Source organism: Lissotriton vulgaris, chromosome 3_1 (assembly GCF_964263255.1).
Source record: "Lissotriton vulgaris chromosome 3_1, aLisVul1.2, whole genome shotgun sequence".
NCBI lineage: Eukaryota > Metazoa > Chordata > Amphibia > Caudata > Salamandridae > Lissotriton > Lissotriton vulgaris.
This window is the reverse complement of record NC_141689.1, coordinates 464,259,128-464,285,101: the sequence shown is the minus strand read 5'-3', so window position 1 is coordinate 464,285,101 and position 25,974 is coordinate 464,259,128.

Sequence of the window (25,974 nt, the reverse complement as noted above, 5' to 3'; positions counted from 1 at the left end):
AGCACTGCTGGGAAACTCTAATCTTGATTGCATTTGCTTTTCAGGAAATCCGTCGTGGCAATCCCGACTTATGGCCTAGCTACGCAGCGCGTTTGGACCGAAGGCCGAGAAATATTGCAAGTATGAGATTTTGCTTTTGGCCTGTTTGGGGGTGTTATGCTTCTTGGCGGGTGGGTTGGCGGGTCTTGGGGCATTCCTGGGTAGGTCTAATACCGGGTAGAAGTGGTTGGGACAAAATCCAGGCCGATTTTATTTTGGCTTTTTCTGACATTTTGCTCAATGTAGCGTTTTCGGGGGCCTGTTTGGGGGGCTTCCTGGTGTTTGTGGGTGGGTTTCGGGGTCTGGGTGCACTGCTGGCTACATATACTTTACTTTGCAAGAGGTTTGAAGCAAATCCATGGTGGCAGAGGGGAGTTAGGGCCTAGCTGCAGAGCGCGCGCGGAGTGATTTGGGAAATTTGTGAAAAATTGACTAAGTCCCCATTTTTGTACTTTTGCTCTTTGGCTGTTTGGGGGTCTTCTACTCGTTTTCTCCTGGGTTGACGGCTCTGGGGCCATTGCTGGGGAGCTCTAATACCGGATAAAAGTGTTTTGGACCAAATCCCAGGCGGAAATTTTTTTGTGTTTTTGATGCCTTGCTTGCCTTTGAGGTGCTCTTAGGGGGGGTTCCGTCTGATTGTGGGTGAGTTTCGTGGTCTGGGAGCACTGCTGGGACACTCTAATCTTGATTGCATTTGCTTTTCAGGAAATCCGTTGTGGCAACCCCGACTTATGGCCTAGCTACGCAGCGCGTTTGGACCGAAGGCCGAGAAATATTGCAAGTATGAGATTTTGCTTTTGGCCTGTTTGGGGGTGTTATGCTTCTTGGCGGGTGGGTTGGCGTGTCTTGGGGCATTCCTGGGAAGGTCTAATACCGGGTAGAAGTGGTTGGGACAAAATCCAGCCCGATTTTTTTTTGGCTATTTCTGACATTTTGCTCAATGTAGCGTTTTTGGGGGCCTGTTTCGGGGGCTTCTTGGTGTTTGTGGGTGAGTTTCATGGTCTGGGAGCACTGCTGGGACACTCTAATCTTGATTGCATTTGCTTTTCAGGAAATCCGTCGTGGCAACCCCGACTTATGGCCTAGCTACGCAGCGCGTTTGGACCGAAGGCCGAGAAATATTGCAAGTATGAGATTTTGCTTTTGGCCTGTTTGGGGGTGTTATGCTTCTTGGCGGGTGGGTTGGCGGGTCTTGGGGCATTCCTGGGAAGGTCTAATACCGAGTAGAAGTTGTTGGGACAAAATCCAGGCCGATTTTTTTTGGCTATTTCTGACATTTTGCTCAATGTAGCGTTTTCGGGGGCCTGTTTGGGGGGCTTCCTGGTGTTTGTGGGTGGGTTTCGGGGTCTGGGCGCACTGCTGGCTACATATACTTTACTTTGCAAGAGGTTTGAAGCAAATCCATGGTGGCAGAGGGGAGTTAGGGCCTAGCTGCAGAGCGCGCGCGGAGTGATTTGGGAAATTTGTGAAAAATTGACTAAGTCCCCATTTTTGTACTTTTGCTCTTTGGCTGTTTGGGGGTCTTCTACTCGTTTTCTCCTGGGTTGACGGCTCTGGGGCCATTGCTGGGAAGCTCTAATACCGGATAAAAGTGTTTTGGACCAAAACCACAGGCGGAATTTTTTTTGTGTTTTTGATGACTTGCTTGCCTTTGAGGTGCTCTTAGGGGCGGATCCGTCTGATTGTGGGTGAGTTTCGTGGTCTGGGAGCACTGCTGGGACACTCTAATCTTGATTGCATTTGCTTTTCAGGAAATCCGTCGTGGCAACCCCGACTTATGGCCTAGCTACGCAGCGCGTTTGGACCGAAGGCCGAGAAATATTGCAAGTATGAGATTTTGCTTTTGGCCTGTTTGGGGGTGTTATGCTTCTTGGCGGGTGGGTTGGCGTGTCTTGGGGCATTCCTGGGAAGGTCTAATACCGGGTAGAAGTGGTTGGGACAAAATCCAGGCCGATTTTTTTGGGGCTATTTCTGACATTTTGCTCAATGTAGCGTTTTCGGGGGCCTGTTTCGGGGGCTTCCTGGTGTTTGTGGGTGAGTTTCGTGGTCTGGGAGCACTGCTGGGACACTCTAATCTTGATTGCATTTGCTTTTCAGGAAATCCGTCGTGGCAACCCCGACTTATGGCCTAGCTACGCAGCGCGTTTGGACCGAAGGCCGAGAAATATTGCAAGTATGAGATTTTGCTTTTGGCCTGTTTGGGGGTGTTATGCTTCTTGGCGGGTGGGTTGGCGGGTCTTGGGGCATTCCTGGGAAGGTCTAATACCGGGTAGAAGTGGTTGGGACAAAATCCAGGCCGATTTTTTTTTGGCTATTTCTGACATTTTGCTCAATGTAGCGTTTTCGGGGGCCTGTTTGGGGGGCTTCCTGGTGTTTGTGGGTGGGTTTCGGGGTCTGGGCGCACTGCTGGCTATATATACTTTACTTTGCAAGAGGTTTGAAGCAAATCCATGGTGGCAGAGTAGAGTTAGGGCCTAGCTGCAGAGCGCGCGCGGAGTGATTTGGGAAATTTGTGAAAAATTGACTAAGTCCCCATTTTTGTACTTTTGCTCTTTGGCTGTTTGGGGGTCTTCTACTCGTTTTCTCCTGGGTTGACGGCTCTGGGGCCATTCCTGGGAAGCTCTAATACCGGATAAAAGTGTTTTGGACCAAATCCCAGGTGGAAAATCTTTTGTGTTTTTGATGACTTGCTTGCCTTTGAGGTGCTCTTAGGGGGGGTTCCGTCTGATTGTGGGTGAGTTTCGTGGTCTGGGAGCACTGCTGGGACACTCTAATCTTGATTGCATTTGCTTTTCAGGAAATCCGTCGTGGCAACCCCGACTTATGGCCTAGCTACGCAGCGCGTTTGGACCGAAGGCCGAGAAATATTGCAAGTATGAGATTTTGCTTTTGGCCTGTTTGGGGGTGTTATGCTTCTTGGTGGGTGGGTTGGCGTGTCTTGGGGCATTCCTGGGAAGGTCTAATACCGGGTAGAAGTGGTTGGGACAAAATCCAGGCCGATTTTTTTGGGCTATTTCTGACATTTTGCTCAATGTAGCGTTTTCGGGGGCCTCTTTCGGGGGCTTCCTGGTGTTTGTGGGTGAGTTTCGTGGTCTGGGAGCACTGCTGGGACACTCTAATCTTGACTGCATTTGCTTTTCAGGAAATCCGTCGTGGCAACCCCGACTTATGGCCTAGCTACGCAGCGCGTTTGGACCGAAGGCCGAGAAATATTGCAAGTATGAGATTTTGCTTTTGGCCTGTTTGGGGGTGTTATGCTTCTTGGCGGGTGGGTTGGCGGGTCTTGGGGCATTCCTGGGAAGGTCTAATACCGGGTAGAAGTGGTTGGGACAAAATCCAGGCCGATTTTTTTTGGGCTATTTCTGACATTTTGCTCAATGTAGCGTTTTCGGGGGCCTGTTTGGGGGGCTTCCTGGTGTTTGTGGGTGGGTTTCGGGGTCTGGGCGCACTGCTGGCTATATATACTTTACTTTGCAAGAGGTTTGAAGCAAATCCGTGGTGGCAGAGTAGAGTTAGGGCCTAGCTGCAGAGCGCGCGCGGAGTGATTTGGGAAATTTGTGAAAAATTGACTAAGTCCCCATTTTTGTACTTTTGCTCTTTGGCTGTTTGGGGGTCTTCTACTCGTTTTCTCCTGGGTTGACGGCTCTGGGGCCATTGCTGGGAAGCTCTAATACCGGATAAAAGTGTTTTGGACCAAATCCCAGGCGGAAATTTTTTTGTGTTTTTGATGACTTGCTTGCCTTTGAGGTGCTCTTAGGGGGGGTTCCGTCTGATTGTGGGTGAGTTTCGTGGTCTGGGAGCACTGCTGGGACACTCTAATCTTGATTGCATTTGCTTTTCAGGAAATCCGTCGTGGCAACCCCGACTTATGGCCTAGCTACGCAGCGCGTTTGGACCGAAGTCCGAGAAATATTGCAAGTATGAGATTTTGCTTTTGGCCTGTTTGGGGGTGTTATGCTTCTTGGCGGGTGGGTTGGCGGGTCTTGGGGCATTCCTGGGAAGGTCTAATACCGGGTAGAAGTGGTTGGGACAAAATCCAGGCCGATTTTTTTTTGGCTATTTCTGACATTTTGCTCAATGTAGCGTTTTCGGGGGCCTGTTTGGGGGGGCTTCCTGGTGTTTGTGGGTGAGTTTCGTGGTCTGGGAGCACTGCTGGGACACTCTAATCTTGATTGCATTTGCTTTTCAGTAAATCCGTCGTGGCAACCCCGACTTATGGCCTAGCTACGCAGCGCGTCTGGACCGAAGGCCGAGAAATACTGCAAGTATGAGATTTTGCTTTTGGCCTGTTTGGGGGTGTTATGCTTCTTGGCGGGTGGGTTGGCGTGTCTTGGGGCATTCCTGGGAAGGTCTAATACCGGGTAGAAGTGGTTGGGACAAAATCCAGGCCGATTTTTTTTTGGCTATTTCTGACATTTTGCTCAATGTAGCGTTTTCGGGGGCCTGTTTGGGGGGCTTCCTGGTGTTTGTGGGTGAGTTTCATGGTCTGGGAGCACTGCTGGGACACTCTAATCTTGATTGCATTTGCTTTTCAGGAAATCCGTCGTGGCAACCCCGACTTATGGCCTAGCTACGCAGCGCGTTTGGACCGAAGGCCGAGAAATATTGCAAGTATGAGATTTTGCTTTTGGCCTGTTTGGGGGTGTTATGCTTCTTGGCGGGTGGGTTGGCGTGTCTTGGGGCATTCCTGGGAAGGTCTAATACCGGGTAGAAGTGGTTGGGACAAAATCCAGGCCGATTTTTTTGGGGCTATTTCTGACATTTTGCTCAATGTAGCGTTTTCGGGGGCCTGTTTCGGGGGCTTCCTGGTGTTTGTGGGTGAGTTTCGTGGTCTGGGAGCACTGCTGGGACACGCTAATCTTGATTGCATTTGCTTTTCAGGAAATCCGTCGTGGCAACCCCGACTTATGGCCTAGCTACGCAGCGCGTTTGGACCGAAGGCCGAGAAATATTGCAAGTATGAGATTTTGCTTTTGGCCTGTTTGGGGGTGTTATGCTTCTTGGCGGGTGGGTTGGCGGGTCTTGGGGCATTCCTGGGAAGGTCTAATACCGGGTAGAAGTGGTTGGGACAAAATCCAGGCCGATTTTTTTTTGGCTATTTCTGACATTTTGCTCAATGTAGCGTTTTCGGGGGCCTGTTTGGGGGGCTTCCTGGTGTTTGTGGGTGGGTTTCGGGGTCTGGGCGCACTGCTGGCTATATATACTTTACTTTGCAAGAGGTTTGAAGCAAATCCATGGTGGCAGAGTAGAGTTAGGGCCTAGCTGCAGAGCGCGCGAGGAGTGATTTGGGAAATTTGTGAAAAATTGACTAAGTCCCCATTTTTGTACTTTTGCTCTTTGGCTGTTTGGGGGTCTTCTACTCGTTTTCTCCTGGGTTGACGGCTCTGGGGCCATTGCTGGGAAGCTCTAATACCGAATAAAAGTGTTTTGGACCAAATCCCAGGCGGAATATTTTTTTGTGTTTTTGATGACTTGCTTGCCTTTGAGGTGCTCTTAGGGGGGGTTCCGTCTAATTGTGGGTGAGTTTCGTGGTCTGGGAGCACTGCTGGGACACTCTAATCTTGATTGCATTTGCTTTTCAGGAAATCCGTCGTGGCAACCCCGACTTATGGCCTAGCTACGCAGCGCGTTTGGACCGAAGGCCGAGAAATATTGCAAGTATGAGATTTTGCTTTTGGCCTGTTTGGGGGTGTTATGCTTCTTGGCGGGTGGGTTGGCGGGTCTTGGGGCATTCCTGGGAAGGTCTAATACCGGGTAGAAGTGGTTGGGACAAAATCCAGGCCGATTTTTTTTGGCTATTTCTGACATTTTGCTCAATGTAGCGTTTTCGGGGGCCTGTTTGGGGGGCTTCCTGGTATTTGTGGGTGAGTTTCGTGGTCTGGGAGCACTGCTGGGACACTCTAATCTTGATTGCATTTGCTTTTCAGTAAATCCGTCGTGGCAACCCCGACTTATGGCCTAGCTACGCAGCGCGTGTGGACCGAAGGCCGAGAAATATTGCAAGTATGAGATTTTGCTTTTGGCCTGTTTGGGGGTGTTATGCTTCTTGGCGGGTGGGTTGGCGTGTCTTGGGGCATTCCTGGGAAGGTCTAATACCGGGTAGAAGTGGTTGGGACAAAATCCAGGCCGATTTTTTTTTGGCTATTTCTGACATTTTGCTCAATGTAGCGTTTTCGGGGGCCTGTTTGGGGGGCTTCCTGGTATTTGTGGGTGAGTTTCGTGGTCTGGGAGCACTGCTGGGACACTCTAATCTTGATTGCATTTGCTTTTCAGTAAATCCGTCGTGGCAACCCCGACTTATGGCCTAGCTACGCAGCGCGTTTGGACCGAAGGCCGAGAAATATTGCAAGTATGAGATTTTGCTTTTGGCCTGTTTGGGGGTGTTATGCTTCTTGGCGGGTGGGTTGGCGGGTCTTGGGGCATTCCTGGGAAGGTCTAATACCGGGTAGAAGTGGTTGGGACAAAATCCAGGCCGATTTTTTTTTGGCTATTTCTGACATTTTGCTCAATGTAGCGTTCTCGGGGGCCTGTTTGGGGGGCTTCCTCGTGTTTGTGGGTGGGTTTCGGGGTCTGGGCGCACTGCTGGCTACATATACTTTACTTTCCAAGAGGTTTGAAGCAAATCCATGGTGGCAGAGGGGAGTTAGGGCCTAGCTGCAGAGCGCGCGCGGAGTGATTTGGGAAATTTGTGAAAAATTGACTAAGTCCCCATTGTTGTACTTTTGCTCTTTGGCTGTTTGGGGGTCTTCTACTCGTTTTCTCCTGGGTTGACGGCTCTGGGGCCATTGCTGGGAAGCTCTAATACCGGATAAAAGTGTTTTGGACCAAATCCCAGGAGGAAATTTTTTTGTGTTTTTGATGACTTGCTTGCCTTTGAGGTGCTCTTAGGGGCGGTTCCGTCTGATTGTGGATGAGTTTCGTGGTCTGGGAGCACTGCTGGGACACTCTTATCTTGATTGCATTTGCTTTTCAGGAAATCCGTTGTGGCAACCCCGACTTATGGCCTAGCTACGCAGCGCGTTTGGACCGAAGGCCGAGAAATATTGCAAGTATGAGATTTTGCTTTTGGCCTGTTTGGGGGTGTTATGCTTCTTGGCGGGTGGGTTGGCGTGTCTTGGGGCATTCCTGGGAAGGTCTAATACCGGGTAGAAGTGGTTGGGACAAAATCCAGGCCGATTTTTTTTTGGCTATTTCTGACATTTTGCTCAATGTAGCATTTTCGGGGGCCTGTTTCGGGGGCTTCCTGGTGTTTGTGAGTGAGTTTCGTGGTCTGGGAGCACTGCTGGGACACTCTAATCTTGATTGCATTTGCTTTTCAGGAAATCCGTCGTGGCAACCCCGACTTATGGCCTAGCTACGTAGCGCGTTTGGACCGAAGGCCGAGAAATATTGCAAGTATGAGATTTTGCTTTTGGCCTGTTTGGGGGTGTTATGCTTCTTGGCGGGTGGGTTGGCGGGTCTTGGGGCATTCCTGGGAAGGTCTAAAACCGGGTAGAAGTGGTTGGGACAAAATCCAGGCCGATTTTTTTTGGGCTATTTCTGACATTTTGCTCAATGTAGCGTTTTCGGGGGCCTGTTTGGGGGGCTTCCTGGTGTTTGTGGGTGGGTTTCGGGGTCTGGGCGCACTGCTGGCTACATATACTTTACTTTCCAAGAGGTTTGAAGCAAATCCATGGTGGCAGAGGGGAGTTAGGGCCTAGCTGCAGAGCGCGCGCGGAGTGATTTGGGAAATTTGTGAAAAATTGACTAAGTCCCCATTTTTGTACTTTTGCTCTTTGGCTGTTTGGGGGTCTTCTACTCGTTTTCTCCTGGGTTGACGGCTCTGGGGCCATTGCTGGGAAGCTCTAATACCGGATAAAAGTGTTTTGGACCAAATTCCAGGCGGAATTTTTTTTGTGTTTTTGATGACTTGCTTGCCTTTGAGGTGCTATTAGGGGGGGTTCCGTCTGATTGTGGGTGAGTTTCGTGGTCTGGGAGCACTGCTGGGACACTCTAATCTTGATTGCATTTGCTTTTCAGGAAATCCGTCGTGGCAACCCCGACTTATGGCCTAGCTACGCAGCGCGTTTGGACCGAAGGCCGAGAAATATTGCAAGTATGAGATTTTGCTTTTGGCCTGTTTGGGGGTGTTATGCTTCTTGGCGGGTGGGTTGGCGTGTCTTGGGGCATTCCTGGGAAGGTCTAATACCGGGTAGAAGTGGTTGGGACAAAATCCAGGCCGATTTTTTTTGGGCTATTTCTGACATTTTGCTCAATGTAGCGTTTTCAGGGGCCTGTTTGGGGGACTTCCTGGTGTTTGTGGGTGAGTTTCGTGGTCTGGGAGCACTGCTGGGACACTCTAATCTTGATTGCATTTGCTTTTCAGGAAATCCGTCGTGGCAACCCCGACTTATGGCCTAGCTACGCAGCGCGTTTGGACCGAAGGCCGAGAAATATTGCAAGTAAGAGATTTTGCTTTTGGCCTGTTTGGGGGTGTTATGCTTCTTGGCGGGTGGGTTGGCGGGTCTTGGGGCATTCCTGGGAAAGTCTAATACCGGGTAGAAGTGGTTGGGACAAAATCCAGGCCGATTTTTTTGGCTATTTCTGACATTTTGCTCAATGTAGTGTTTTCTGGGGCCTGTTTGGGGGGCTTCCTGGTGTTTGTGGGTGGGTTTCGGGGTCTGGGCGCACTGCTGGCTATATATACTTTACTTTGCAAGAGGTTTGAAGCAAATCCATGGTGGCAGAGTAGAGTTAGGGCCTAGCTGCAGAGCGCGCGCGGAGTGATTTGGGAAATTTGTGAAAAATTGACTAAGTCCCCATTTTTGTACTTTTGCTCTTTGGCTGTTTGGGGGTCTTCTACTCGTTTTCTCCTGGGTTGACGGCTCTGGGGCCATTGCTGGGAAGCTCTAATACCGGATAAAAGTGTTTTGGACCAAATCCCAGGCGGAACATTTTTTGTGTTTTTGATGACTTGCTTGCCTTTGAGGTGCTCTTAGGGGGGGTTCCGTCTGATTGTGGGTGAGTTTCGTGGTCTGGGAGCACTGCTGGGACACTCTAATCTTGATTGCATTTGCTTTTCAGGAAATCCGTCGTGGCAACCCCGACTTATGGCCTAGCTACGCAGCGCGTTTGGACCAAAGGCCGAGAAATATTGCAAGTATGAGATTTTGCTTTTGGCCTGTTTGGGGGTGTTATGCTTCTTGGCGGGTGGGTTGGCGGGTCTTGGGGCATTCCTGGGAAGGTCTAATACCAGGTAGAAGTGGTTGGGACAAAATCCTCGCGGAAAAGCCTTTTGGCACTTTTTGTAACTTAGGGTTCGTTAGGGTTAGCCCTAGCAGCAGGATTGCATGTGTTTCGGGGTGTTCTAGATTTTTGCAACTGAGTTCTGGGGTCTTAGAGCACTCGTGAGAAGGTGTAATTTTGGTTGCAAGTCATTTGAAGAAAATCCATGGTGGGAAAGGGGGGATTTGGCATAGTTAAAGAAAGCCTTTGCCACTATTCTTAACTTAGGGTTCGTTAGGGTTAGCAGTATTTCTATTGCATGTGTTTGAGTGGGGGGGATTTCGAGTCTTGGAGCGATGCTGGCTATGGCTAATTTTGCTTGGTTGCTTGCAAGTGGTTTGAATGCAATCCACGGTGGGTAAGGGGTAATTAGGAAGGGGGTACTTCGGCCTACTTTTACTTTCAAAGTAAGTTTTGTCACCAGTTTTCTGCTAGGCCTCGTTTTTTGAGATTTGATTGGGGGTCTTCTACATTTTTGCGACTGGCTTTAGTAAGGGTCTGGGTGGGAGCACTGCTAGGAAGATCTAATTTTGTTCTAAAACACAGTTTACAGTACACCTAGCTTGAGGGGAAAGATCCGCTACATTAATTTGCCCATACTTATTTATCCTTCAAAAGGTGACTCAGACAGAGTACGCACTTTCAAAAATATTGTACTGTCTACTAGGAAAATCAAATTGTGACTTTTTGCACTCCACAGCCTACATACCTTATATTAATTTATCAGTGGTGTTGTAATATTATATCACTTCCTGTTTTTCGTTGAATAATTACAGGCCGGGTTTCAGTCTCTGCAATGGGGAAAAAAGGATGGAGTCAGGCTTCACAGTAGCGAGCCACAATTCAGCATCAGGCAGGCAGTGGACAGGGTGTCTTCTGGTGACCAACATCGATGGACGAAGCGTCGGCTGCAATGGAGGAGTGCCGCTAATAAGAGGATTTTTTTTCTGCAGGCAACTTACTTACCACTTCCAACAGGACCACTACAACCACATAGATACAGTATCCCTTGCCTTTTTCTCTGACTGTGACTGCATTTCTTGGATCTCTCCCTGCTTCTAAATTGATCCCTTAACACATCACTTAGTCCACTCCACTATCACATCTGCACCACACATAGTCATTTGTAAGTGCTCCTACGTAATTCGCAAGTCGCAGCACGCCCCAGGCCGTAGAGGACTGGGATGGCCCCAATGATGAAGCATGTCACCAAGGGGCAACCCTGGTGAGTGAGGGGACACCTAGAAAAAAAACAATTTCTCCTTTTCTATCTACTATACCTTCCAGACCAACCCCATTGAGTGTTGTTGTGAATGGATTTATAGTGACCAGCAAGGCTCTCGGGTATCTGGCTACAGAGACCTTATGTTGAATATCGTTATCAATAATTCCACACAGGCCCTGTACTGTCGCATTCTTTCTTCCACAGTTGTCGAATGTACTACTTACTTTTCACTGACATGCATGCAGTAGTGCATGCACTTTCAAAGATTGATGGATAGGTTTGTACCCAAAGAATTGTTTATTTCAATTGTTTGTCTATGCTGTGCTTTTTTTTACAGGGTGTCTTCTGGTGACCAACATCGATGGACGAAGCGTCGGCTGCAATGGAGGAGTGCCGCTAATAGGAGGATTTTTTTTCTGCAGGCAACTTACTTACCACTTCCAACAGGACCACTACAACCACATAGATACAGTATCCCTTGCCTTTTTCTCTGACTGTGACTGCATTTCTTGGATCTCTCTCTGCTTCTAAATTGATCCCTTAACACATCACTTAGTCCACTCCACTATCACATCTGCACCACACATAGTCATTTGTAAGTGCTCCTACGTAATTCGCAAGTTGCAGCACGCCCCAGGCCGTAGAGGACTGGGATGGCCCCAATGATGAAGCATGTCACCAAGGGGCAACCCTGGTGAGTGAGGGGACACCTAGAAAAAAACCAATTTCTCCTTTTCTATCTACTATACCTTCCAGACCAACCCCATTGAGTGTTGTTGTGAATGGATTTATAGTGACCAGCAAGGCTCTCGGGTATCTGGCTACAGAGACCTTATGTTGAATATCGTTATCAATAATTCCACACAGGCCCTGTACTGTCGCATTCTTTCTTCCACAGTTGTCGAATGTACTACTTACTTTTCACTGACATGCATGCAGTAGTGCATGCACTTTCAAAGATTGATGGATAGGTTTGTACCCAAAGATTTGTTTATGTTCACAATTGTTTGTCTATGCTGTGCTATTTTTTCTTGTCTCCCAAAACCTTTCCCAAAAACCCCCGTACCCATCCATTTTTCAAACCCTAACCCTCTTCCCCCGGGCTGTGTGGTTTTGATTGATGTGTGACTAAATTACAGCAATAAATCCACACACTTGCTGGGGAGGAGAAGGTGATAGCAACAGGCTGGTGAAGAAATCCGAGGATATATTCTTACTCTGCTTGACAAAGAACCATTGCTAATGTGAAAGAACTTCAACCGAATTAGTAGTTATACTTTACCATTTGTTAGGCTACAACGTGGCACTGTTCTACTGTACTTCTGTCACCTGCTATATTCTCAGTTGTACCGTTGAATTGCTCAGGAGGACAAACCAGATTTCATTTTCTTTTTTTTCATAGGCATGCAACTGCCACTGTGTCACACCACTAGTACCACCGCTATGAGGAAATTTTATCCGACAAAGATTGCCAACCTTATTCGCTGTTTCCCGTGGAGCCAGCCCTGGGTCTAGCCCTACTTTCAAACACAAATTACAGGTAAGATAAGCGTTTGGTGGTTTGGGGGTATAATGGAGTGTTAGTAGGAGAGACGAGAGACTGAAGGTAGTACTACTAAAGTCCTAGGACTCTTGGATTCACTTCACTTAGTCTGTGAGAGGCACTTAGTGTTGAAAACATTTGGGCATTTACACTTAAAGGAAGAAAATGGAACTAAACTTTCAGGAAAACAAAGTCACTGCTAAACCCCCACCCACCAGGCAAGCAGTAAGAAACGGGTATGCTCAGATAAAGTTTGAAAAAGTATATTTATATCCCTAACAAAATAATCTCCCGCAAGACCCTCCCTAACCCCAACGATTGTCCTTCAAAAGTCCCCAAAAACCCAACTCCCAATTCCCACCCCCCAAAAGTCTCTAAAAAAGGGGCAAGGGACACTATGGGTGGATGCTGTCAACTTTTTGGGCCAGGGCATCATGCTCCTGGCGGAGCAAGGCGTGCTCTACGCGGAGCCCCTCCAACTCCTTTGAAAAGTGGTGGAGCTCCTGCTGGAGGCGGGACACCATCAGGGTACTGCGGCGCAGGCGTGCCTTCAATGCCTTGTAGGTGCAACGGCTGTGAGAGGAGGAAGCTGTTGTCCTTGCTACTTGGCGGTGGCGTTTGGCTTTGGCAGCCCGGCTCAGTCTGGGTGGACCACTGTGCTGGGTGGCACTGGCAGCCCGTGGGGGAACGGAGGCCGATGCAGACGATGTAGTTGTTGTGGTCGACTGCACACTTTCTTCGTCCTCCAGGGCCACCAGCCGCTGATATTCGGCCACAGTGGCATCGATCCTCCGTTGCCGGGCCGCTCTAGCCAGCTCCTTCCTCCTTGTTCGTTTGGAAGGAGAACCTATATGAAGAAAGAAAGACATAGTCTGTAACCAATGCTCTTTAAGATTAACTCAATCATTCAGCAGAAATTTGTGTTGCACTACAACTAGCAACTTGCAAGCGCATTACATAACTATTGAGGCCAGTATCTATCTAACCTCACACTTCTTCATCCTTGCTCTAACATTAGTGGGAGTTTAAGGAACAAATTCTACGAGCACTATGGACTTCCATTGGAGTCGACTATGAAAGTACACCAGTCTTATTCTTCTTCTTGTCTCTTGTTTAGGAAAATTGGTACGTTATCTTCTGCAAGCCGGCATAATGCCAGCGCAGTAAACTTGCACCCGAGAAAAAGAGACGCACGCCATGAGGAGTGACCTAGACTTGCGTTGCGTTACTGTACCCATCCAGTACATGCAGGTGGTGAAGCTCTTACTTTTCTATTACGGGTGGCACTGAGAATACTCTGTTACAACTCAAGGGCTACTGCTTAATTAATTTAACTTTCACCCTACAGTGGAAATGAGTACTAGAAATGGAAAATTGAAGAAGATAAATAATCTGATTATCTATCACTTCACATGGGATGTTTTTGCTTATATATGGGATGACTTTAGGTGCTTTGCTTTTTATTGAGTGACCAGTGATACATCCACACATGAATGACTGAGTACTACTAAACTTATTAAGAGAGGTAGGGAGTGGCCACCGTAATAACCGGATCTATGCTGTGCTTGCAATACAAACTACTGCTACTATTGATGGTAGTATTTGAACAAAATTAAAACTTCTTTTCCTTGCCTTTCCTACACTGAAACGGACGTGCGGGTGCAGTGTTACATGCTCTTCAAAGTTACACTTAGTTCATCCACTGACCGTCTACTCTCTCTAGATCATGGGTACTCACAAACTTTCTCTCAGGGGCTAAATTTACAGTGTAGTTTGTGGCCGAGGGCCGCACTGGTGGGGGCGGAGTCAGAGGGGGCGGGGCTAAAGCAAAACGATAACTTGTGACCATGAGGTTGCACACAGGTCCCTGCAGCAGATGCCCTCATCCACTGAGCCACCAGACCCAGCATTTACATACATCTCTCTCCCTCCTGCTCTCCCTCCTGCCCTCCCTCTCCATCTCTCTCTCCCTCCTGCCCTCCCTCTCCCTCCACCTCTGTCATCTCACTGTGTGTGTGTCTATCTGTGTCAGCCTTCAGCCCAGGTTGAGACCGCTTCCTCAACGCGCACACACAGACAACAACACCAAAGTACTTAACAGGTCTTTAAAAGACCATTAACATATTATTGAGGCTTTGTTTGTTGTAGCGCCCCTGCTTCTCCACCCTGACAATCACTGCTTGCCCGGCCCCACAGAGCGGAGGCTTTGTTCTATTTCACCTCTTTGTGGCCTTGCATCTCCACTCTGCTCTGTGGGGGCCGGGGGAGCAGTGATTGTCAGAGTGGAGATGCAGGGGCGCTAACAGGTGAAATACAAAAAAGCTTCTGCTCTGTGGGGGCCGGGGGAGCAGTGATTGTCTGCAAGGTCTGCGCACCGCCAAGGAAGGCTTGCCGGGCCACCACCGGCCCGCGGGCCGTACTATGAGTACCCCTGCTCTAGATACACATATGCTATCTAAGAGTCAGATAGTAGCATGATCCATGTATATGGACACATACAGTTTCTGTGTCACCCACCCAGGCTGTTGTCCTTCCACCCATCATTGCTTCATCATTCACCCAGCCATGCATCTCATATTCTTGCCTTCCCAGCTAGTCTTCAATCTCAATAAGTAAGGAATATATAAGAGCTTACCTCTGGCCGCCACCACCACCGTCTCAACTCTCACAGCCGCCGCCTCCTCCCCTGAAGAATCGCCCTCCGCCTCCGTGTCGAGCACCACCACCTCCACACTGGCCCCGCCACCAGATGTTCCACCTACAAAGTACATTTAAGAATGTTAGAATAAAGCACTCACTAGTCTTTGGTCTAGGAATGAAGACATGTGAAAACAATGTAATTTGTGACTGTCTACTTTAAAGTTAAAAAAAATGTCCCTTTTTCCAGGGAAGGTTGTCTTGCTGCACTTTTTGGCACAACTGATGAAGGCTGTTTTTTTAACACGCACCATTTTTCTCCACACAGACAGAAGATGGACTTCTAACAACAAGATCAAGTTGAAACCAGGTGAGAGCTCGGCTCGACCACAAGAAATGTCTTCAATTAATCGTCAGCACTAACCACTTTTCCATTATCAGTTAAACGTTTAGTTTTATTATGACTTCATTTTAATAAATGTGTTTACTTTTAATAAAGCTTTTAAACTTAAATACAATCTGTGTTTTTTGGTCCAGACTAGAGTGACTGAGCGAAAGGTTTTGCAATTTTTGCAAGCATGAGTCCAGATAGAACACTTCAAAAGACATTATGGACAATCCCAGAGGACTGCACTAAGTTGATAGAGCTATTGCTGACTAGAATCATGGGAGTTTCGCCAACCGTGCAATCTTAGTTAGCTACACAGACAGACTAATAAGAATAATCTAGTAATATCACAGGGAGTCATAGTAGAGGCAGGATAAGAATTTAGATACAGTCTACAAGAAGATCAAAGACAATTTTGAAAAAAGTCAAATGAGGAACGCTAGGAAAAATAGGTACTAGTCTAAAATGAAAACTTACTGGGGCCAGCAGAGGAGCCCTCGCCTGCCCGATCCTGGCCCTGTTGAACAGCATCCGCCGCCTGCTGCTCCTGTGTCCTCCTCTCGCCCCTGGGGGGAGCTGACGTACAACATGAAAGAAAGAACAGAAAACATGGATGATTGTTGCTTGTCAATGTCAACCAAAGCAAACATTTCAAAAGAACAATAACAAAATATTTCAGCGAAATTATATTGATTAGGGTTAGTTTTCATTTATTTGCGGACCTGTGACTTCGAAAGTCACGTAACTCACTAAACAAAGTACTGAAACGTTCACCTAGGACTGGAAGGCAGCAGTCGACAGGCAAGACGCAAAGTGACAGACAAACTCCATTGTGATTTCAGTCAGATCAGTGACAACACTAACAGTTGCCTGCTACATTGCCAGTCATTTAAATAGTCAAACTATCAATCCACCGCCACTATTTTTCTTATTGTCAGGGGTACAAAGGAAGGGGCAGATTTAAGCCCCTTGCGGCTCTTTTGCACCGTTCTTGCGTGACTTTTGTGACGCAGCAGCTAAACAAAAAAGGGCGCCATGGTGCGGCTTATAATATTATAACAACGTGACGCATTTGGGAGATGCATCCCGTTATAAAGCCCTGCGCCATCAGGGGGCGTTCCGGCGCAAGGGAGGGCATTCCTGCGCTGGAACACATCCTAAAAGTGGCTGAGGGAAATCTACAACATTTCAATCAGTCACCTTTAGGACAATGATGCGTCACACAAACCCTGCACCTGCTTGAAGCAGACGTACGGCTTGACCCAGCATTGGGGAGATAGGGTACCCCAGAGCATTGCTGGAGCTGCGCCATCGTTGCGACGCAACTCCAGCAGTAAAGCTTCGGTGACGTTTTGGGCCCATGGTGCGCCGCATTGCAAATACGGCGCACCATGTTTGGTGGTGGTAGCGGGCCGCACAATTAATGGCGCATCCCTGCTACTTTGCAGGGATGCGACGGTAATTGCAATTCTGCCCCTTAGGGGCATACTTACTTACGCGTTCTGGCGCATCTCCAGAGATGCGCCAGATCAAATGCGTCACGCAAAACTACCCTTGCGACACGGCAGATGCGCCTCATTTACAATGCGGCGCGCCCTGGCGCAAGGGTAGGCACTTGCGTGACGCATCTCGTCACGTAAGAGCGGCGCATCGCTGGAGTCACGTCGCCAACGCAATGCAACTCCAGTAATGCTCAGGGCCACCCAATACTTAACATGCTGTGTCAGTCCTTTCGCCTGCTTCGAGCAGACATAAGGAATTGAATTGACGTAGCAGCGTCGCAGAAGTGCCTGCGTTAAATCTTGTAGATTTCACGCAGGCAATTTTGCGAGGCGCACAGCCGCCGGACCGCCCACCCTGCGTACTAGGAACGCACCCATTGTGGTGCAGGCCCATGGCTTTATAACGTGACGCATCTCCCTAGATGGGTCATGCGGTAAATGACTCGCAGGGATGCGGCACGTTTACGCCGCTGTTGCGTCACGCAAGGCAACGTAAACGTGGCGCATGGGGCTTGTAAATGTAATCTGCCCCCTAGTGTCTAGCATTACGCAGTTCTGTAAAGTACACTCATACATAATAGTTACTCAGGCCAATGAGACCACGAAATAGAAAACAAATAAGCATAGTAGCAACGCCACTGAGAAGGAGAGCAGTGCACCTGAAATGCACAGAAGATTTTGAAATATAATTTAACTACAATGTAATCGTCATCAGCGGCATTATTGGCTTGCTCCATGTAAAAAACAAATATTTGCAATACAACAACACAGAGCAGGAGAAAACATCATAGTAGTGAGTGATTAAATGGCTACTACTACTCACCAAGCCCGGGGATCTCCAAGCCGAGCTGGTCCAGCAGGTCGCGCTCGCGGTCCAGGAGGTCCGTCCAGGGATGGGTGACCTGGCTGTAGGTGCGCTGGACCCCGTAGAGGTGGGATATGGCCCAGCACACCTTCTCCCACCGCTTCCGGCGCTCCCGCATGTTGTAGCCGCCGGCCGCGATCCTGCCGCCTCCCGCGATGGTCCTGGGCAGGCGGCGCTGGACGAAGTAGACCAGCGCGCCCACTTCCTCCGGGCTGAATATCTCCCGTCGCGTCACCTGCTCCCCCCTCAATCTCCCGCATGCTGTCCTGGCACTGGGTCCAGCACTACTCCCCGCAGCCGCTGCGGCCCTCAAGTGCCTGGGCAGCTTCACGGCGCCTGGCTTGACCATGGTCTGGGCAGGTAAGGTAGGAAGAAGTAGAAAATTAAGAAAGAATAGGATAGGGAAGAAGAAAAGAAAAGAGTTTAAAAAAGTAGTTTAAAAGTAAAGAAAAATAGCAGAAAAGGCAAAAATATACAGCTAGGAAAAGAGAGGGATAGATAAGAAGCAAAATCGTAAAAAAAAACCTGAAAACAAGCAAAGGATGGCAAAGATACCAAGAGGATTAAACACCATGCCCAGACACAGGAAATGAATGAAAAACAAGATGGCCGGCGCCCGTTCACGAGCGCGAAAGTGAGTTCGCGCGAGATTTTCCTCGCGATCTCGTGCGAACCTCTAGATTTCCCGCGCGATCTCGTGCGAACCTCTACTCGCAATGCGCTTACTGCGCGAGATTATACATAGCGGGCGGAAACGGAAATATGTCACGCAAACAAAATGGCCGCGCCCGTACTCGACCTTGGGGTAAATTCGCGTGTTGCGCTGCAAGCGGCTCGCGAATACTGCAAAAAAACTCGCGAAACAACAAGCCGCAAAAAAATAAAATGCTCATTCGCACGAATTGGCGGCTTCCGCGGTCGCTTTCGCACGACGCCGCGCCCCGCGAATAGCGCGAAAAAACTGAAAAACGATTTTACCAAAAGCAAAAGCAATGAGCAGGTGCAAAAGGTCAACCTCATGATTTGTAACGATTCTCTGTAGTGCTTCCTGAGGGGGCCCTCCAGAAGTCGGTTGCCTGCTTGCAACTATTGTGTGACCCTGCTCTGACCTTAACTGTATGCCACAAAGGTCCTGATTTACAGCTAAAGGAGCAGACAAGCAGGTGCCAGGCTGGAACTTGAAATTCTTTCAGTGACACATTAATTAGCCCCTAATTCATTATTGTCAGTTGGGGCAGGGCAGGTGTTGTTAATAAACTAACCCCAAATTAATTCATGTCAGTTCAAGCAGGGCAGGTGGGCTTGCTTTCCCCCCCCATCTTCTACAGTGATGATGAACCAGAGGGTGGCATTGATGTAACAGAGGGTGGCATGGGTCAAAGAGAGGGTGCCAGTGGTGAAACAGAGGGTGCTGGGAGGCTGTGATGATGAACCAGACGTAGAAACAACATAGTCGCGACCGTTGCGAGCCGACAAGTCAGTTCGCAATTGCGAACTAGTACTAAATCCCCGCGAACTGGCAGAAACCCTTGCGAACACAAAAAAACAAAAAAATCCGCAAATTCGCGGGAATTCGCGGATTTTGCGGATTGCGAGTTCGCAAATCCGCAAAATTCACGAACGCGAGATCCGCAAAATTCGCCCATGCTTAGTCTGGTGGGGTTTACCTCTATCAACTGGGGCCGTAAGCGCATACGCTCGTGAGTGTAGTGGTCATCAATGTATTTTTGCATTGCATCCTGGCTAGTGCGCTATTGGGTAACATTGATGCTTCCTGCTTGTCTCTGAGAAACAAGTAAATATGTGCATCAAAGAATCATGTTGTGGTCCTCTTAAAATGCTAAACATTGTGTACCCTGCCTAGCGGATAGCCTTTTTCTAAGGCAGCAGGTCCCTCAATGCTACACCCGGTCCCTGTGAGCATCCTTTGTTCTTCAGTGTGCCTACACTAGCTAGCCTCATTACTCTCAGGACAAGTTCGACAGGGGAAAGATTAGCTTCCCATCAACTCAGTATGGTAGTACCGGAAAGTAAAGCTACCTTAAAGGGTAGATTTGACATTTAACTAATCTAAAGTATTTGGATGTGGGTTTAAAGTCTCTATATATGATAGTGGGGTAAACTAAGGGGTATAACTTCATGTTGTTCACAAACAGATACAGACTAGTGAACTCATAGTAATGTATCGTATTACCCTCACCTATGGCCATGTGCAATTGTCTAGTATTTATACAACCCCCAAATTAGGCATTGAGGGGCTACAGATGCTACGGTAAATTGCAACTCCTAATTAAAGAGCAGAGTTTCACATCAGGTGTTAGCATATCTAACCACTTATGCTCCGAAAGGGACCTCATAACAAAGCCACTTTTTTCAACATATGGGGCCTTCATCTGTGTACGTCTGTGTAGGTGTTCAAACTTGGTACCCAGCAGTCTGTTAAACGTGTGGGGTTTGTAACAATGAGAACAACCATGGTAAAAACACCCATTGTATCTAAAGGCAGTTGGCACACCCTTAATTACAGCGTACTAATCCAGGTAATTAGGCCCCAATCTGTATTCACCACCCTGTAAGGTGTGTTCATTATGGATGTATTCTTTTGCATGTATGTACATGACCCATTGGATAGATGGGGTTGAATAATTTTTCTGTTTACCGTTATAGAGGTCTGACAGGACTAGAGTGATACCTTCAAGTCTTAAAACATGTGCTTGAAGATAGACATACACATGGAAGCCAGAGTGATGTTTTGAAAGGGGTCTTTGTATTGTATGGATTTTGTCATTTGCGGGTGTTGGCTTTCAAAACCTTTACCTTCTTAGTTATCTCCAGAGATTGCAAGCTTTTTGCAGGATCATTACATCAGCCTGATAATAAGCTTTCAATTCTGCTTGAAAATGAAATTCATTTTCACGTTTTTAACCATACTATTGTAGAAAGGTTTCTTTCTCAGCTGGCATCATATACTCAACACCGTAGCTGTCGGGAGGCGCCATGGGCCCCACATAATTCTCGTTAACCCAGGTGTTAACAAAGTGTCTGAAAATAACTTTTAAATCTAGGAAAACAAAAGGCTTTTGGTAGCTTGCACATTTAATGGGCAGAAAATCCAGGATGCCTATGAACCTAATTTGTAATTGTCCAGCCATTGACAACATCAGTTTGGAGCCCTGGGTGATAAGTTCTACACCCATCTATTCCCGAATCATATTTAGCAAAATAAGAAAGAGTAGTATGCTTTTGAGTTAGGCACCAGCATGGTATACCCTTTGAATTTTAGTTGAATAAATTGTTGAGGAAATTGACCATGCATGAGCGCCCTTCAAACTCCCAGTTGTCATTGGAAGTTAGATGGTGGGCATAAATATAGTTAGGCTGGTGAATCCCTGACTCTTGTGTACACTTTATATCGAACACTATGCAGTCTTCTGTTTTGGTCAGTGGCCGCCCTTTAACCATGTAACACTGGTGTTCTGTTCCAGCCTGAAAAGACACATGACACCTTGGACATAACATCCATGTTGTGTATGTTCTAGCAGTTTTGCATGTGACAAAACAGATTACAGGTGCAACACCTCACCTTTTGGCGACAAAACCATCCCTTTTACACATCTTACACAGCATTTCACACTGGTGATTTGCCTGAGGGTTGTAGATGTGATCGCAATGGGCGCACATGTACTTGGCTCCTAGAAACTTTTAAGATGCTTGGAACAGTAAAAGTGATTTTCATGGTGGAGGACATATACGGTCCTTTTTGACATGCTCCCCAGTTGTAAAGTACTTCCAAGGGCCGTTGTGATAAAGAACTTTCACTGTAATGGTGGAGTAGTTCTCAAAAAGTTCTTTGTTCCCAAAGCTAGCCAAGCGGTCTGGAGGCATTTCAAGCACCGCATAGGCTTCAGTCACTCTAGACATGACAGCATCAGGGGTGCAGTGATACAACAATAACCCCATGATGCTGCCCGCCAGACATGGGTTGGTCGCCCGCTGTTAAAGTTGAGCAAAGAACGTTATTTCATTTCAACGATTTGACTGTACAGTACACTCTTTAAAGGCCACGAAACGCCCCTTCAAGGCCGCGTACAATGAGGGCGTTAACTCTGAAGGTACCATAGGTGACTAGTTCTGCCTTACTCTGTAAAAGCCTAGAGAGGTTTTCTAGAAATTCCACAGTGGCAAGCCCATTGCGGGGTGTTCATTTGGTGAAGAAAGGGCTGTCAATGCTCTGTCCCTGGAATTGTAGAAGGAATAAATCATTAGGACCCATATTGTGTAACAACCTTTCTCTAAGTGTTTGCGCAGTCTGATGTTTGGCTAAAACCTCATGATCAGAGGACCTTATGTGCTCTAGGTTAACAAGCCTAAATTCTTCATAATGGTCTGTAGCATTAAATCTGTCAACAGTAAGCCTGTAACTTCCATTGCTTTCTAAAAACAACAGCTCTGAATCCTCAGCTTGCAGAATCATGCCTGTAGGTGAACTCTCGGATGCATCATTTTGGGAGTTCGGACTTAGACCTGTGTGTTTTTAAGCCGCCGTGGAGTGCATCTTCTGGTTTTCTTTAATTTACTTATTTAAAGCTAGCACTGCTTAGCACTATTATTCTACTATTGCTTCTTACTGGCCCATTCATTTTTATCCATTACATTTGTGTTTGTGAGCGACGTACTCGCAGATGCCTCGGCTACAGTCCCTACTGCTGACCCTTCTAGGTATTCCAGGTATTAGAATCTCACAGCCTTACCCCTTGAATGCATCAAACGTCCTAACCTTGGGAGGCGCTCTCCTACAATTATGTTTTGAGGTCTATTAGGGGCTGATTTAAATGTTTGTGTCAAGGTGTCTGGAACTTCAAGACATTAACTGCGAGGCTCTATGCACTTTTTGCTCTTGAGGCCAAGTAAGAATCGAAAGGATTTAGTCAGCATATCACAGAGCTTCTTTTTATATGTTAAACTATGTACAGTTTAAATAATACATTAGGAACCAGTGTTCTTTAGGAGGCAACACAGGCCTAGTCACACTAGTATAACTCCTATGGCTGTTGTTGCTGCTTGACAAGTTTGTAGGACCTCTTTGTTAGACATTTCCACCCTTTAAAGTATCTCACCCCGGATGTCCGACATTGGCCTGTTCGCACTTTCCTCCTTTCCCAGTTATAAGGTCATAGAGTTCACATGTTGTTTTAGATTTCTAACAGCCAACAGTATATCTGTGATCAGTGTCCTTAGTACAGCTTTCAGGTCTAGAAAATCATACTGTGGGGTATTAGGGATGAACATTGGGAATGGTTGTATATTACCCTGCAGCATTCCAGGGCTGTTCTCTGGCTGCCTTCAACAAACCCATTCTGCGACGTGGGATCAAAAGAAATGCGGTCTCAATGCAAACACCCTGGGGCTCCTGAAGATGGCTCCCCACTATACACGGCTTCCAAACTTTGATTTTAGCAACCACTCTAGCCTGTACTACTATCGGGGTAGGTTGAGGTGCGGCATGGGGGGTTCACACTGGACCTGGGGCTTGTTAGGTCATATGCACTTGATGGTGTGATAGTTCACAGAGGGTACGGTGAGTTGGTCAAAATAGCACAGGGTCTCAGAGGTGTAGGAATCAACAGGATTGTGGTCAGGTGTTTGTCTAGCATATGCCTGCAACCCCCAATTGTCTACATTAGAAGAACCATTGTGCACAGCTTTAGAGTGTGTTTCAATACTCTACATCAGCCCAGCCAGGGCCTTGAGAAACCCTATGCACTCTGTATAAGGAGCGTCTAAGTGTTGATCATTTTCAATCAGGAAGTCCCAAAGACTATTAGGAATGCTTATAGTGGGTTTTGGAGATGACTGTATGTACATTTAGAGTCCTTCTGGTTATATGGCAGGGGCTGTAGTGTAACTGTGTTGTTTAAGGTGCTTGTAACTCTGTGACTACCTGGTTCTTCATATGGTATTTAAGGAGAGGAAATTCACTTTGGGGCTCCAGCACTGCTTCAGATCCTCTACATTAGATGATGCAGCCACTGAACATTTAAAGGCCTGTGGAGTATTGGGGCCAGGCTGCAGTTTAACACTCTTTTTTAAGGATAGATCCAACGGAGTTGTTTGCAACTCTGGGACCTCCTGTTTCTTCTTAAGGTAATTTAAGGAAAGGCAGTTCACATTTGGGATTTGGGGTTGTTTCAGATTCTCTTCAACATTTTTACACAAATCCTGCGAGGACATGTCTGGGACAGTAAGCTGGCAACCTCTAGGAACTCCAATCCTTTACATAAATGAAGTTCCTGAAGGAATGCTCTGCGTGCTGGATGTGGGCTTGACTTTAAATGCTTTGTGCTGATTACCAGCATTGTAGGGGCAATGCCATATATAAGTGGACGCAGAGCACAGCTTGTCTTGGCGCACATGCCTACTTACAACTTTTGTAGTTGGGTGGATGTTCTGCAGGGTCTTTGCGAGGTCCTTTAAAGGGGTAGATGTCCTCTTAGCCTTATACAGTTCTTCTCCAGAGAGCTTTTGAGATGTTTCTAGGATATACACATAAAAAAATATATATTAGAAATAAAGAAAGAAAATGTAGAAAATGCTTGCATTAGCCCTAGACACCACCACTGCCCCCATAAATTATACACAACCCTTTAAACACCCCATTCTATATGTTGGAGGACCTTTCTATTTGAGAGAATAAAACCTGAGAGATCTTTTGACACCTTTTGTAAAAACACACCTATTATTTGTCATTGTGCAGCTCCTTTCTTTGCAACCGGTCCCTCTTTAGATGTTGAAGGCTTCCTTTTTACTAGCCCTTTTTTTGCTCATGGCTCTGCCTCTTGCACCAGACCACCGTCCTTGCAAGCCTTCTCGGGACCTGTAAAGAAAAAGAAAAAAAGAAAAAATTCACATTTAAAGTATAAAACAAGACCTTATCAACCGTTCTGAGGAACCCTGAAACTGTTCACCGATGGGGTTATTGGACTATTACAGCCTAATGCTTACACATTGTTTAGAGCAGGGCCCTTTTTTATTTACCTTGAAGAGCACCTCTTATTGACCCTCTAGGATTTGATATAGAGTGTCCACTGCCAGTTGTAGTTTGGCATCATAACCTGTAAAAATACACATACATTAGAATACAATTAGAAAAACTAAAGGTGCTGAGACACCATGGTTATCAAAATAGTTCAGAACTATAGAACTCTAAATAACTATACCTTGCTGAAAAGCGAGCATTTCATCATCACTTATTGTTATTTCTGAGAGATCCTTTGGGGTAGAGTAGACAGGTCTGTTTTAAAAATAACTCTAATAAACAACTAATTACCACTTGTTACATTTACTGCAGAATAAGATAATACGTTTAACATAACGCTATATCTACAAGCACATTCACAGTTTGCAAATAATTTACCACTGATAATGCACAAGAGATAGCTCTTTATGGCAGCTTTTAGCACCCTCTTTTTTTATTAGGATTTTAAATTATAAAGTAGAAAACAAAAGGGTTTACCTACCAAAAATCAGCAACCCTCCCTGAACTAACAACATTATACCTTTATTATGGCTACAATGTAAACGTTGTTTGCAACAGACACATTAACACCACCAGCGCAACTTTAGAAAACTGCAGCTGCCACCTTAGAATTCCCTCACCACCAACACCTTTTAATAATGCCCCTCAAGGCTCCACAATCACTCGCTTTCAAATGTATTTAATTCGTTATATAGCACCACTCATACCCACGTTGGGTGCCAGGGCACTTGCAACACACACACATTACATAGAGACACACAGACATCTGGGGTTTAAATCAACCTGTATAAAATGGTACATAGGTCAGGGGACAACAGGATGTAGTAGTCACATGTCAGTTATAATGGACGACAGTATAGTTAAAGTGGGCATGGTTTGGAGAAGCACAAACTCAGAATTGAAAACGGAGCACCATAGTTGGGGGGTTCTTTTTAATAATAATTTAACAAAAGGATTTCTACCCCTAGGAAGCCATTTTCTTAACATCAATCTATTTTCTAATCTATAGATTGCCATGTGTATGCATGTCTAAGATGAAAGTTAATATTTCACACTTCTGTGTTAGGATTTTAACTTATAAACTTAAAGTCGCAAAAATATGTCTCTTAGAAAAACAGTAACACCCTGACCACTTTACATTGTATACTATGCACGATGTGGCCTTTATGGTACACATTTTTTTATAGCAGGCATATTAATCCTATGTGTAATTTTATGATCAATAAACACCTCTAGTAAGCAAAATATATATCTCTCTCCATGAAGAACATTAATCAATGGTGTTTTCTTCACATTTATTTTGTTTATTGTTTTTTTTGTTTTGTTTGCAACACTGAATTTGCTGGTTAAAGGGAACACTGCCACATACATTTAGATTTACAGCCCTCTGGGAACGCATTAGCAGTCCGGGGGCTCTGCTAACGCGTCAGCATACATTTGATTGCCCACCCAGGGGCCGCGTTAGCAGAGCCCCG